The sequence below is a fragment of the Mustela lutreola genome, chromosome 7, assembly GCF_030435805.1.
Source record: "Mustela lutreola isolate mMusLut2 chromosome 7, mMusLut2.pri, whole genome shotgun sequence".
In the NCBI taxonomy this organism is placed as follows: Eukaryota; Metazoa; Chordata; class Mammalia; order Carnivora; family Mustelidae; genus Mustela; species Mustela lutreola.
In genome coordinates, this window is record NC_081296.1 from 130,442,264 (window position 1) to 130,454,947 (window position 12,684).

Consider the following 12,684-nt stretch of genomic DNA (forward strand, 5'->3'; position numbering starts at 1 on the left):
CAGGAGGAGAAGCAGGCTCTCTGTTGAGCCAGGAGCCTATGTGGAGTTGATCCCAGGACCCTGGGATCATGACCTGAGCCAAAGGCAACTGCTTAACTGAGCCATGCAGATATTCCAAGTGTCATGTTTTTGCATTAATTTATTTGTATTAATTGTTTTATAAATGCTGTCAGCTGAGAATTAGTATTCATAGAAATAAATAGAAGTGATAAAAGTTTTCTTCTATCAAATTTATTCATTTTTAAAACTCTGAAGTATGTGCTGCAAATTAAAACATGATCTATTATTAAAAGTTATCTGCACTGATTCATTAGCTTACAACTCAGTTAGGTCTTCTCTCAATGTAAACAAAGATTGTAAACTACCTCCCTTGAAGAAAGTATGTGTTACCAAGGAATTGGCATTTTACGTCTTCGGTTCCAAGAATTATGCCATTTTTTACCTGAATACTAAGCAAATGGCCATTAATCTTTCACTTAGAGGCACCAGGTCTTATCTAATAACCCTGGAAAGAATTGAAAAAAACTAATGTTAATGTTGTTAAGATTTTCAACATAAATATTTTTAAATTATCAAAGGCTTTAAATATAGAACTATAAATACAAAGTATAGAAATACAGAAATATAGAATTATAAATAGAAATATAGATGTAGAAATATAAATAAGTATGAGTATAAACATAATTTATCCAAGACAAGAAATGCCCTGTGGGAATTAAAAGATGCATAGAAGGTTAAAATATATGTACAATTTTAAACTTGACAAAAATCCCCCAAAACAATGGAAGAGTGTTAAGAGTTTGGTAATCTCAAACATTGTATTTCAAAGTTGTCATTTTCCTTATTTTATGTAGGAGAGACTGAGGACCAGTTAAAGTAATTTCTTCAAAGACAGCCAAGAATCAACATCAAGGCTTTTTGTCATTAAAAGTCATGGTCTAGCCTTGACTTTTTGTAGCATTAACATCTGCCCACCTTCCCATCATCCTTGCCTTCTCTGATTATTATATTATTATGATTCCTGTTTCTGGTCATTAGCATTACTTCCATGAGATAATGAAATTTCTCATTCTAGATTTCTCAAATTAAATTCAAGTATTGACACGTATGTAAGAAAGATGAGAAAATAGGTCCACTCAAACTTCTTCCCACATCACTACTGTCTTTATGTTTGCTTGGCAGATGTCTTCTGGGAAAACAGGGGAAACAAATATAAATATATCAAATATAGTTGTAGGTATATCTCCACTTCTAGTGCAGATTTACTAACATACTTTTGAAAAACATTAATTGTTCATTCTGCCACTCTTGTTTCAATGGCATTATTATCCATTCCCAGATTGCTAGAAAAATGATCTGTTCACTGCCTTTTCTACTACATGACTGCAAAACATAACTGAGAAGTAATAAATAGCCACATACCAAGTAATAAATGGCTTGCTTTCAAAACAAAATTCTGATTACTTGGATTAAAAAAAGCAAATGTAGGGACGCCTGGGTGGCTCAGTTGGTTAAGCAGCTGCCTTCGGCTCAGGTCATGATCCCAGCGTCCTGGGATCGAGTCCCATATTGGGCTCCTTGCTCGGCAGGGAGCCTGCTTCTCCCTCTGCCTCTGCCTGCCTCTCTGTCTGCCTGTGCTCACTCATTCTCTCTCTCTCCATCTCTGACAAATAAATAAATAAAATCTAAAAAAAAAAAAAAAAAAAAGCAAATGTAGAATTAAAGCAGAAAACTGTTGAAATCAATTGAGAGATGTGGTAGTATCATGTGGCTTGATAAAATAAATGCAGGTTTTCTTATTTTCAATTAAAATGGCATGATTCTTAGAAACATCTATTTAGTGTATTGCATACGATCATTTTAAAATTCTTATTTATAATTTTCTTTCAAAACAAAAAATATACTCTTGAAATGATTTAAACTATTTGTTTTTATCATCCTACACTCCAGGAAATATATGACTCTGCAATTACTAATTACAGACACAAAATAAAATATTTGCTTGTCACTTATTAGTAATTACTTATAGTTGATGAACGTACCTTGTAATTTACAGTACTTCAAAATTGCTGTCACAGAGTAGAACAGGGAAATTAATTTTAGTTACTAATGCACACCTCAACTGAACCTCAGACCAAGAGCTGTGGGACACATAAATATGATAAATACATCTGCAGTCTATTCCAAAGGCATCAAATAAAACCAATCATAGTTATGGTCCTTGGAAATGCTTTGTATTCTTTCAGTAGCAGTCAGAATTGCTGAACTTGAAAATATTTGGTACTGAGATTGAGAGGTAGCCTGAGGCCAGATCGGGCTTTGCAGAATAAACAGTGTTGAAATGGTTGTCTTAACATCAGTGCTGGTATTTGAGAAAAGGAATTTTGAAGGTAAAATGAGCTCTAGTGTTCAGGCTTCTCCCATTTCAGTAAAGTGCTCCTTTGTCTGTGATCTGCTGCCTCTTCTGCATCTCCTTACTGACTGTATGCCTTGTCTAGATCACTGTACATTTTCAATCTATGTTTCTTCCTTTGAAGAAATACGAAGTGAGACCCATTGCCTTCCAATGTCAAATGCCATTTCAGATCCGAATGGCATGCATCTGTAAGAATTCCTCTTTCAACACAAGTTATTGAGCGCTTTTTTGTTGATACAGGGACCAATGACTTAATGTTCAAAATGACTCTTTATCAATTACTTGCTGACCATAATTACTTCTGCAACTTCTCTCTAATAAGCTAAAAACCAAGAATGAACAACAACAACAACAACAAAAAACAAACCAAACTCCAAAACATCTCCTTAAAGAGTCATTCATGGACTTATTTTTCCTTCACTTAAATGTGTCTGTACTCTCCCCAGTGGTAACTGAAACGAAACCCAGCACTCTAGCAAACACTGGAGGAAGCCCAACTAAAGCAGAAAGGGCTTTCAGAGAAACATATTCTTTTGTGATTAAGCTTCCACTTAACCCAGCTAGCCTCCATTTGATGGAAGGAATTGAAGACAGGGAAAGCAGAACTGTGAGCCCTGATGAGCATCTTGATCAGCCTCCCAACCACCTTCTTCATTGTTCTTCAGTGATAGACCCTCTCACACTACTTCTGCAAGACGTTCCTCCGAAAGATCAGAGGTCCCAAAGGACCATTCTACCAGCTCTTCATAGGAGCTTTATCTTTATGCTCCTTCTAAAAGGCACTCTTGCTTGTACTTTTTTTGTTATACCATCACCTGCCACTTAAAGGGTTGGGAGAATGGCTTCAAACCAAGGACTTACCCAGTGTAGCTTTCTTTTAAGAGGAAGAAAATATATTAAATTAGAAAAATCTGAAAACCTTCACGAGGGAATTTAGATGACGTTTACAGAGTTGATGGAGCTATTTCAGGACAAATGCTTGTTGGATGCTTGTTGCTTTGCAAGTATAAAGCTACAAAGAAGGTTAGTGTATATGAACTCCAGTGGATACTTTTGCTGTAAGTGGCTCTGACTCTCTTAACTGCTTTTATTCTTTAGAGATAGGAACTACCTTATTTTACACATGATTATTGTTTTCTGTAATAAAAATATAATTTCAATCTATAATTATATTTTTTAAAATTCAAATTCAAAGCATTCCTAATAAAATAATAATAAAAATATCATTTTGAAATGTTTATAACATACTTCCTGATATAAAGTGAATTTAAGTCAACGACTTAACTCCTTAATGAAGGAAACAGATAAACAGAACTGAGAAGTGAGTAGGCACTTTTAAAAAATGATGAAATAAGATTACCAATATCGATATAATTTACAAGCTAGATATAAATTATAAGTTATGGTCCTAAAGGGCAAGAAAATTATAACCTCCTGGGTGACTTTCTCGATCTAAAGTAATTTGCATCCTTATACTAATATGTAACTTCACAGAATTTGATGAATTCCCTGATGAATAGGAAATAGAAGGTCAAACAAAAATATATTGTTTGTAGGTCTTTTGAATAATGCTCCAAGATGAGGCTGAAAAATTATACAGGCTTCTTTAGGTCTTATTTTCAAGTTTTGGATAATTTTTCTTAGCACCTGCACTACTGTTATTATATAATTTCCTTTTTATAAAAAGTAAATGAAAAGAAGGAAAGAAAGAAAGAAACAGAGAGAGGAAAAAAGGAAAGAAAGAAGGAAAGAAAGAGAAAAAATATTTACTATCATTGCCAGTTTACATTGCTTTCTTTTAAAGATATATCAGTTGTCTCTGTGCTCAGTAGAATTTTAGTTATACATGCAAATGTTCTGCAATACACAGCTGAACTAATGTTCTATAAATATCTTATTCAATTTATGGGCTCTGTCTTGTTTTATGAATTTACCAACCATTGTTCTCATGAATGTGAATAGTCTGTAATTGGAAATGTCATAAGACCATAGGAAAGTAAATTTTTTTCTTCCAAAATATTTTGGTAGGAATAAAGAAAGATAGAAACAATCTAATACGGCAAACTGTGCTAGTATAAAATGAAAGAAAATAATTACAAATATATTAGTAAGTAACTGATTATTAGTCATTTAAAGTATTCTGTTGAATTTTCAAACTGAGAATGAGTAAAGAAATGTTCTGCATCAGATGGATTGGGTATTAATTTGCTTGGTAGTTTTGAAAGGGCTGATTTCCATATCATTCTGTATTGATTTAGGTGATGATTAGAGCAAGCACAGACTCCTTTGCAATATACAATTGCATATGTCCTCTCATAAATTAATTTGTTAACCTGGTAACATTATCCTCTTTCCCAATAGTATTACGTCTCATTTAAGGATGGCAAAAATCAGTGCTTTTATAAAAGGAGGTTTATACACATTAACTCTTTCTCTTTGATATTTACCGCTAGTGTTCTCAAAAAGAAAACAATCACGAAGCATTGTTGGAATAAAGGCACAGAGATATTTTGAAGTCAGTGCCAAAATGCTTTTCAATTGTCATGTTTTTACTTCATGAAAGACTTTGGGTTCAGCAAAAAATTAGGAATTTCACAAGAGCCACTGAAGTGCTTCACAAAAAGAAGATATCCCGTAGCTATAAATCCAACTACTTAGTTTCAGGGAAATTAGTGGGGTTTAAGTTGATTTGCTTCCTGACAAAGAGCTATGACTTTTTCTTTAGTAGATCTCAAGAACATTCTGTATCACTGGATCTTCCTTCTGCAGTCAGTGTGGAAAGTGACTAGCTGAGTGAGGGCAGTTACAAGGCTTAAAGAGAAAAGTAAACTTGATACTAGGAAAACATGGCAGACCAATCTTGGTTCAGTGTGTTTTAGTAGATCCTGGGCCAAACACTTTCCATGCTTTTCCTCCTTCAATTCTGAGTTGTCCTATGAGGGAACTCATCGTCCTCATTTTTATAGGTTTGAAATTTGAGATGTAGTTGTTAATTTAATTTTTCCCAATATCACACAGCTAGTGAGTTGTAAAGCTGGAATTTGAACATATTTAAGCCAACTTCAGAGGTCATCAACAATTATTCTACATTGCCTTTAGTGAATTGAATGATCCAGGTATTAGTTTGGTTAAGTAAGAATTAAGTCTTTGACTCTGAGAAACAATAAAAGTCTTTTGACTTTTTTCCCCCTTCATGTGAAAAATAAGAATTTTAAAATCAGTAGTACAGAAGATACCTTTTTCTTCTATGATTCTAGGTCATGTGCTGTGCTATTTTTCCAAAGGAAAAAAACATATTTTCCAGCCTTACTTAAAATTGAAGATGATATCCTTATGCCGATTGTATATGCTTAGTATGATTAGTTTTTTTCTTTAATATTATTTATTCATTTTAGACAGAGAGAGAAAGCAAAAGTGGGAGGAGTAGAGGGGGAGGAAGAAAGAATCTGGACCAGAGTCCTCACTGAACACAGAGCTTAATGCAGGGCTCAATCCCAGATTGTGGGCTCATTCCCCCAATCACTGCGAGGTTGTGACCTAAGCTAAAATCAAGAGTCTGATGCTCAACCAACTGAGCCACCCAGGTGCACTGATTATGTTTTTATAACATGAAAAACATATGGACTTCTACATGACTTTTCTCTTAGAATTCACTGATTAATTACATAGTACTATAATTCATTCAGAAATATTTATAAATGATTTTGCATCTTGAATTCAGAATGTCATCTACATATATTTGAAAGTTTAAAATATTGATCGACATCAGTTTTAGTGATTCACTCAAGAATCATTGTTTGGTATAGAAATGAATTAATAAATTTACTGTATTCAATCTTCAGTCATCTGGGCAATGGCCTCTAGGTTAGGAATCACTGATACAGAAATTGGGTTATAAAAACTCTAGAGCAGATGCATAATTTTTTTCTGAATGTTTTGAAATAAATTGTTTTGTGGTATTTAATATGCAGAATTAGATTATAACTGTGCCCTCACTGGGTGGATATAACAGATAATCCCATGTTATTTGCACTTGATTCTAAAGCTCTCACAGTGGTTTCATGGTCTGGAGAGTGTATTAGTTTCCTAGAGCTGCCCTAACAAAGAAACAGACTGAATGGCTAAACAACAATGATTATCCCCCCCCCCCCCACACACACACACAATTCTGGAGGCTAGAACTTTAAGATCAAAAGCATGGGCAGAGTCAGGTTTTTTTGTTTGTTTGCTTATTTGTTTTCTTGTGTTTGTTTGAGTTCTCTCTTCTTGACTCGTAAATGGCTGCTTTGTCATGGTGTCTTCATGTGATCTTTCCTCTACATTCTAAAGTCCTTTAATAAGGACTCTAATCAGATTGGATTGGGCCCACTCTAATGACCTCATGCAACCCTAATTACCCTTTTAAAGACCATTTTTACAAACGTAGTCACATTCTGAGGTACTGAGTGTTTGGACATCAAAACATGAATTATTTGCAAATAGACAAAATTTAGCCATAAATAACCCATACTTTCGGGGATTGAGGCTGAAACATCCTTCAATGAAGTACATCATACTTATTAAGATACCTTTATTTTTTAAAAAGATTTACTTATTTATTTGACAGAGAGAGATCACAAGTAGGCAGAGTGACAGGCAGAGAGAGAGGGGGAAGCAAGCTCCCCGCTGAGCAGAGAACCCGATGTGGGGCTGGATGCAAGGACCCTAGGATCATGACCTGAGCTGAAGGCAGAGGCTTTAACCCACTGAGCCACCCAGGTGCCACTAATATACCTTTAACTATGCTTTCTAAATAACATTTACAGACTATATTATCTTATTTTAATTTATCTTCACAAAAAGAAAAGTAGGCTAAAACAATTATTGCAAAGAAACCATGGAATACAAATAAGAATATAATGTAAACTTAAGTAGAAAAAAAAAATCAGTTGACAAATGCTTTCCTTAAAGAGCATTTTCTCAGTTACATAATGAGGTAAAATCAATGAAGATACTGAGAGATGCAAGGATAACCCAAGGTTTTCTTTCTCTTATTACTGAATTACTCTCTGCTCATTTTCTCTTTGCCCTACCCACATTCAGTTCAGTATTTTGTTGGAGAAATGAACAAGAATGAAACTGTAGCATCATCCCTGGGAATGTGTGAGAAAAAACTTTGCTGAAGTCGATCTGGGAAAAAGGTGAAGTAGGAGTTCCTAAAACTGCCTTCAATCTTGATGATTCACTACAAGCATTGACAGAATTCAGACATTTTTATATTCAGAGTTATAGTTTATTACAAGAAACAATACAGACAAAATGAGCAAAGGAAAAGGACCCTGGGGAAAAGTCCAGAGAAAACCAGGCGTAAGTTTCTAGGGGTCCCTCCCAGTGAAGTAGCACAGAATGAGCTTAATTCTTCCAGCAATGATGTGTGGCAACAAGTACAAAGTGTCGCCAACCAGGGAAGTTCAACTGAGCCTGGTTTTCTAAATTATTGGGGTCAGTCCGAATCACGTAGTCTTACAGTACCTAGGTGACTGACTCTAGTTACTGAAGCCCTAGACCCCCAGATTGAAAGCAGGTGTTCACCATAAATAACATTATTAGTATAAACTATTTGGATAAACTGGTACAGTATGTCACAAGGCCTCAGGCATACACAAACAGCCTTATGAAACAGAACATTCAAAGAGCTCAGTTATAGTCATTAAAATAAGCCTTTCTGGGGAACTCTGAGAGGTAGGGCAACACAGTCCTGCTGAGTTAACCCCTTCCTACACCAGAGAGGTCTTAGTCCATATTCCAGAGAATAAATCCAAGTGGCAGTCCTAGCTATTATTCAGTGTGAATCAGGAAAAATGAATGAAGTGACTCATTTAGAAAACTGAGTCAAGTCTATAAATAAAAATGAACAAAAGTCAGAGACTGAAGAACCGAACACAGCAAAAATCCAGTGAAGAAAGTTTTAATGAAGGAATGAAAAAAAAAAAAAAAAAGAAATGAGAATATTCTAAAGACCATTATTACCTGATACCAATTGTATGACTTTAAGAATGTGTGAAATGGCTTATAGGAATCACCTAACAATACAAATAATTTTTTAGAACAAACCTCTAGTGACTTACAGCAGTATCTCTAAGCTAAAAAGAACAGCTCTAGATCTCTGTGTGAGTATAGGTAGGTATTTACACCAAAAAAATTTATAATATATAAGTACATACCATCTCAAAATATTTCTCACATTGACCTAATTCTTGTTCAGTGATTCAAATAATTAGCAAATTTCACCTTAGAACTTTCTCATGGAGAACTTACTATGCTAAATGTAGCTTTGTATTTACTTATGGCTTAGTTAAATTACATTTGGATTCTTTGTTGTTTGTTTTTCCTAAGATTTTATTTATTTATTTGAGCAAGAGAGAGCACTAAGAGTGGTGGCGAGGGGCAGAGGGAGAGGGAGAAGGAGATTCCCTGCTGACCAGGGAGCCTGACATGGAGCTCAGTCCTAGGCTGGGCTCAGTCCCAGGACCCTGAGATCATGACCTGGACTGAAGGCAGATGCTTAACAGTCTGAGCCATCCAGGTGCCCCTGGATTCTTTATTGTAATATCATTGTCACTGGAGAGAGTCCTATGACCAAGGTGACCTGGACTCATACAGAGGATATAATCAAGACTAAGACTACTAATTCTATAGAGTTAAACTCTCACCATCTCTCTGGATCCCATCTCTGCTTAAGTTAGCAGAGTGCCTAGTGTCTAACATTATTTCAGTGTGGGTTTCTTTTTTTTTCCTTCTTTTCCTTTCTATTTACAGGTACACTTATTCCTCCTGAATGTTAGTATTTAACTGCTTGAAGCCTTTCAGTAACTGTTATTCAAAAAACACTTCATGCTTCATCTTTGTATTTCCTTGATGTTTAGTAAACTGTTAGGTGAAGAGCCTGGGATTCAATTATTAGGTGTCGAATCAGCTCAGTTTTATCCATGATAACACATGAAGTTTTTAAAGTACCTAGTCCTTCAGGCAATGAATCTTTTGAAACTGAGGGAAATCTACAGTTGGCATTGTGGAAGGCATTTAATGAGGTTTGAAATAGCCATGTTAGGCAGTACTATGCAATAGTTTCTCACTTTAGAATTTTTGATAAATGATACAGGGATGTCTGAGATGAAAAGGTAAGCAGTGTTATTTCTTTGGAGGAATATATACTCTAAACAGAGAAGTCTGTGTTTTTCTGTTGTGACAATAAAATTGAATTCTATGACAAATGCTTTTCTCACTTCTGGAAGCAGTTTAGTAAATAAATGTTGAGCTAAAGCATAAAATATAATTGGAAATATAAAAAAACCATATGTGTCAGTCTTAATGAATATTCCCAAGGTAAAAAAACCTGTGTAACAAACACCCAGGTCAAGAAATCGAAGGTAACCAAAACAAAACAAAATAAAACAAAAAAAAAAAAAAAAAAAAAGGAAAAAAAGAAATGGAAGGTTACCTTACCAATCCTGATTCACTTACCATGAATCAGGAAACTTACCATGAATCGCTTAAGGAAGTACACCTACTATCAGAAATAAGTAAATAAAGAAGTTTTTGTGAGATTATATTTTACAAATGTGGGTGGGAGGAGCTGGGAAAATGAAGGTTTGGAATGAAAAGTCAGAGGATAATAGAACAAGTTATTAGTCAACCTGTCTAATAACCATCTTCTGAGATGCTCTTGCTCTAATGCAGCTACCACCATATGCTCTATGGCCAGTTATCTGGTGGTGGGTCCAGAGTCTCTGTTGGTCATCAGGGTTAACAGTCAGCAAGATGAGCTGAATGTAGAGTAGATGAGAAGAAATATAGTTTAGGACCTGCAGCACCACTGTGTCTGTCCATCCCCATATCTAACTGTGACAACTTTCTAAGAATAATGACAGTTTTTGGTATTCAACCTCGTCTTTTGTTTAATCTCAATTTGGATTCATACAGAAAGGGGATGAAAATATAATTATATGGTTTAATCCAGTTGACCTGGATTTGACAAATGAGTATCTTAGACAATCGTCCTACCCACTTGGCCCATAGCCCCATCCAGTCATGAAACCTCCTGTGGAAACTACTCTGTTAACTTCTAAGAGATAGTGTTTATCTTCACTTTATGTGAATGAAGTTATAACATGTACATTTGTGTCTGGTTCCTTTTGCTCAATGTCAACTTTCATGAGAGTTATCTCTGTTCTTGTGTATGATTGCAATAAATTTATGCTCATAGGTGTGCCCTATTCCATTGCATGAATAGGTCACAAGGTATTTCCTATTTTAACAAATAGTGAACATAAGTTTTTTTCCGTTTTGAGACTATTGCTAATAGTAATGATATGAATACTCATATGTAGAAAGAAACAGTTGTACATAATTGTTTGGCATATACTTAAGAAGGGAATTGTTAGGACAAGACATGTATATGTATAGTTTTACTAAGGGAGTAGTTTTACACAGTGAGTGGTTAATTAATCAAAACAATAATTAATCAAATTTTAATAATTAATCAAAACATCCCTTCTAGTTTACAGATGATGATAATAATATTTCAAATCTAGTAAGATTATTGTGAAGTTGAAGTCATATAGTTCATGTAAAAACACCCGTGAGCAGGTACATAATGAGTCCTCAATATTGATGATTCATTATTACTTAGCACATCTTCATAGTTTGATTATCATAAAGCAATCAAGGTTTCATAACTGAAATACCATAATTGATGATCATAAAGCAATCATGATTTCATAATCACACTCAATATGCCCCAAACCACACTAGGTACCCCAGTCAATGATTAATAATACAGGCTTGATTCTCAGTTGTCTCTTGCAATCAGAAGGAACAGTAATAGAACTGGATGGAACAGTATACCCAATCCATAGTTAGTATGCCTCAAAGCATTAATTAGTAAATTCTCTGTCCAATATTTGAACCATCTCATTTATAACAGGGAATGGGGGTTGGTGGGTGTAGGGGGAAATTTTAGCCTAAAAATATGGATAGTGAATTCCCATTTCAAAGATGTGAATTTTGACTATAAGCCCAAATTCACTTTTCAATCCTGATTATCTAACATTTTACCTTAGATCACAATTAACAGAATAATGACACAAACTGACTTAATGAAGATTAGTGATGACATTTTGGGTTTTTAATTATTCATTCAACAAATATTTAATGAACACCTAGAAGCTGCTAAAAAGAAAAGAAGGTATTTGTCCCTCAAAGATTTTGCATTCTAGCTTGAAGACTAGTAGTAAATAAATAAACAAAAAATCAATACATTCATTATATATAGGGTCAAGCAAGGAAAATTCCCTGAAGAGTAAAAAAGGCAGAGACAGAAGATGGGGAGAAAGACCTTGCCAAGAAGCACTGCTTTAGGTAATTTGGTTAAGAAAATATTTCAGAGTGGTGCCTGGGGTTAGTGTCAGCCTTCAGCTCAGGTCATGGCCCCAGGGCGGTGGGATCAGAGGCCTACCTCTCACCATCATGTCCCTGCTCCATGAGGAGCCTTCTTCCTGCTTTCCCTCTGCCTTTCCCCCTGCTCATGCTCAGATTCACTCTCTCTCTCAAATGATAAAATAAAAATAAAATATGTTAAAAAAAGAAAATATTTGAGAATACATTCTAGATCATGTACATGTATGTCACCAAAAGGATAGCAGACACTATTTCAGGCACAGATTTATATATGAACATATGATCTTAGATAATAAGGTTAAACTCTTGCCCATATTTGATAATTTTAAAAATACCTACAAGTTTAGAAAGAAGATACAATATTTGCCAGATCTTGATACATTTCAGAGAATAATCGCTAATAGGCAAAAGTTGACTAAGGAGTATTTAGCTATGACAGATGGCTCTCATGTTATTTTCTCACATTATTACAATTTTGAGTTATCAAGAAGACAAGACAAACTAAAGTCATTAGGAATATTAGAGAGAGCGAATGGCAGTAGAACTTTGTATTTTGTATTCTTGCTGACGTATTTCAAGATCATAATTTCTTGACTTTAAGAACAAAAATTCTTCGTAATGCCAGCTCCACCTGCTTTTGGAGGATTTAGCTGGGAACCTGTCTGGAGCACAATGACTAATTGCTAGATTAATAAAGACATTGCGGCTCCCACAATATAAGTGCTTAGATTTCCTTGCCCTCAATATATGTGATGTATCATTATATCTGACTACTCAGATGATATAATTCTCTTCACATTATATTCCTCCACTATAATTCATATCCTTTT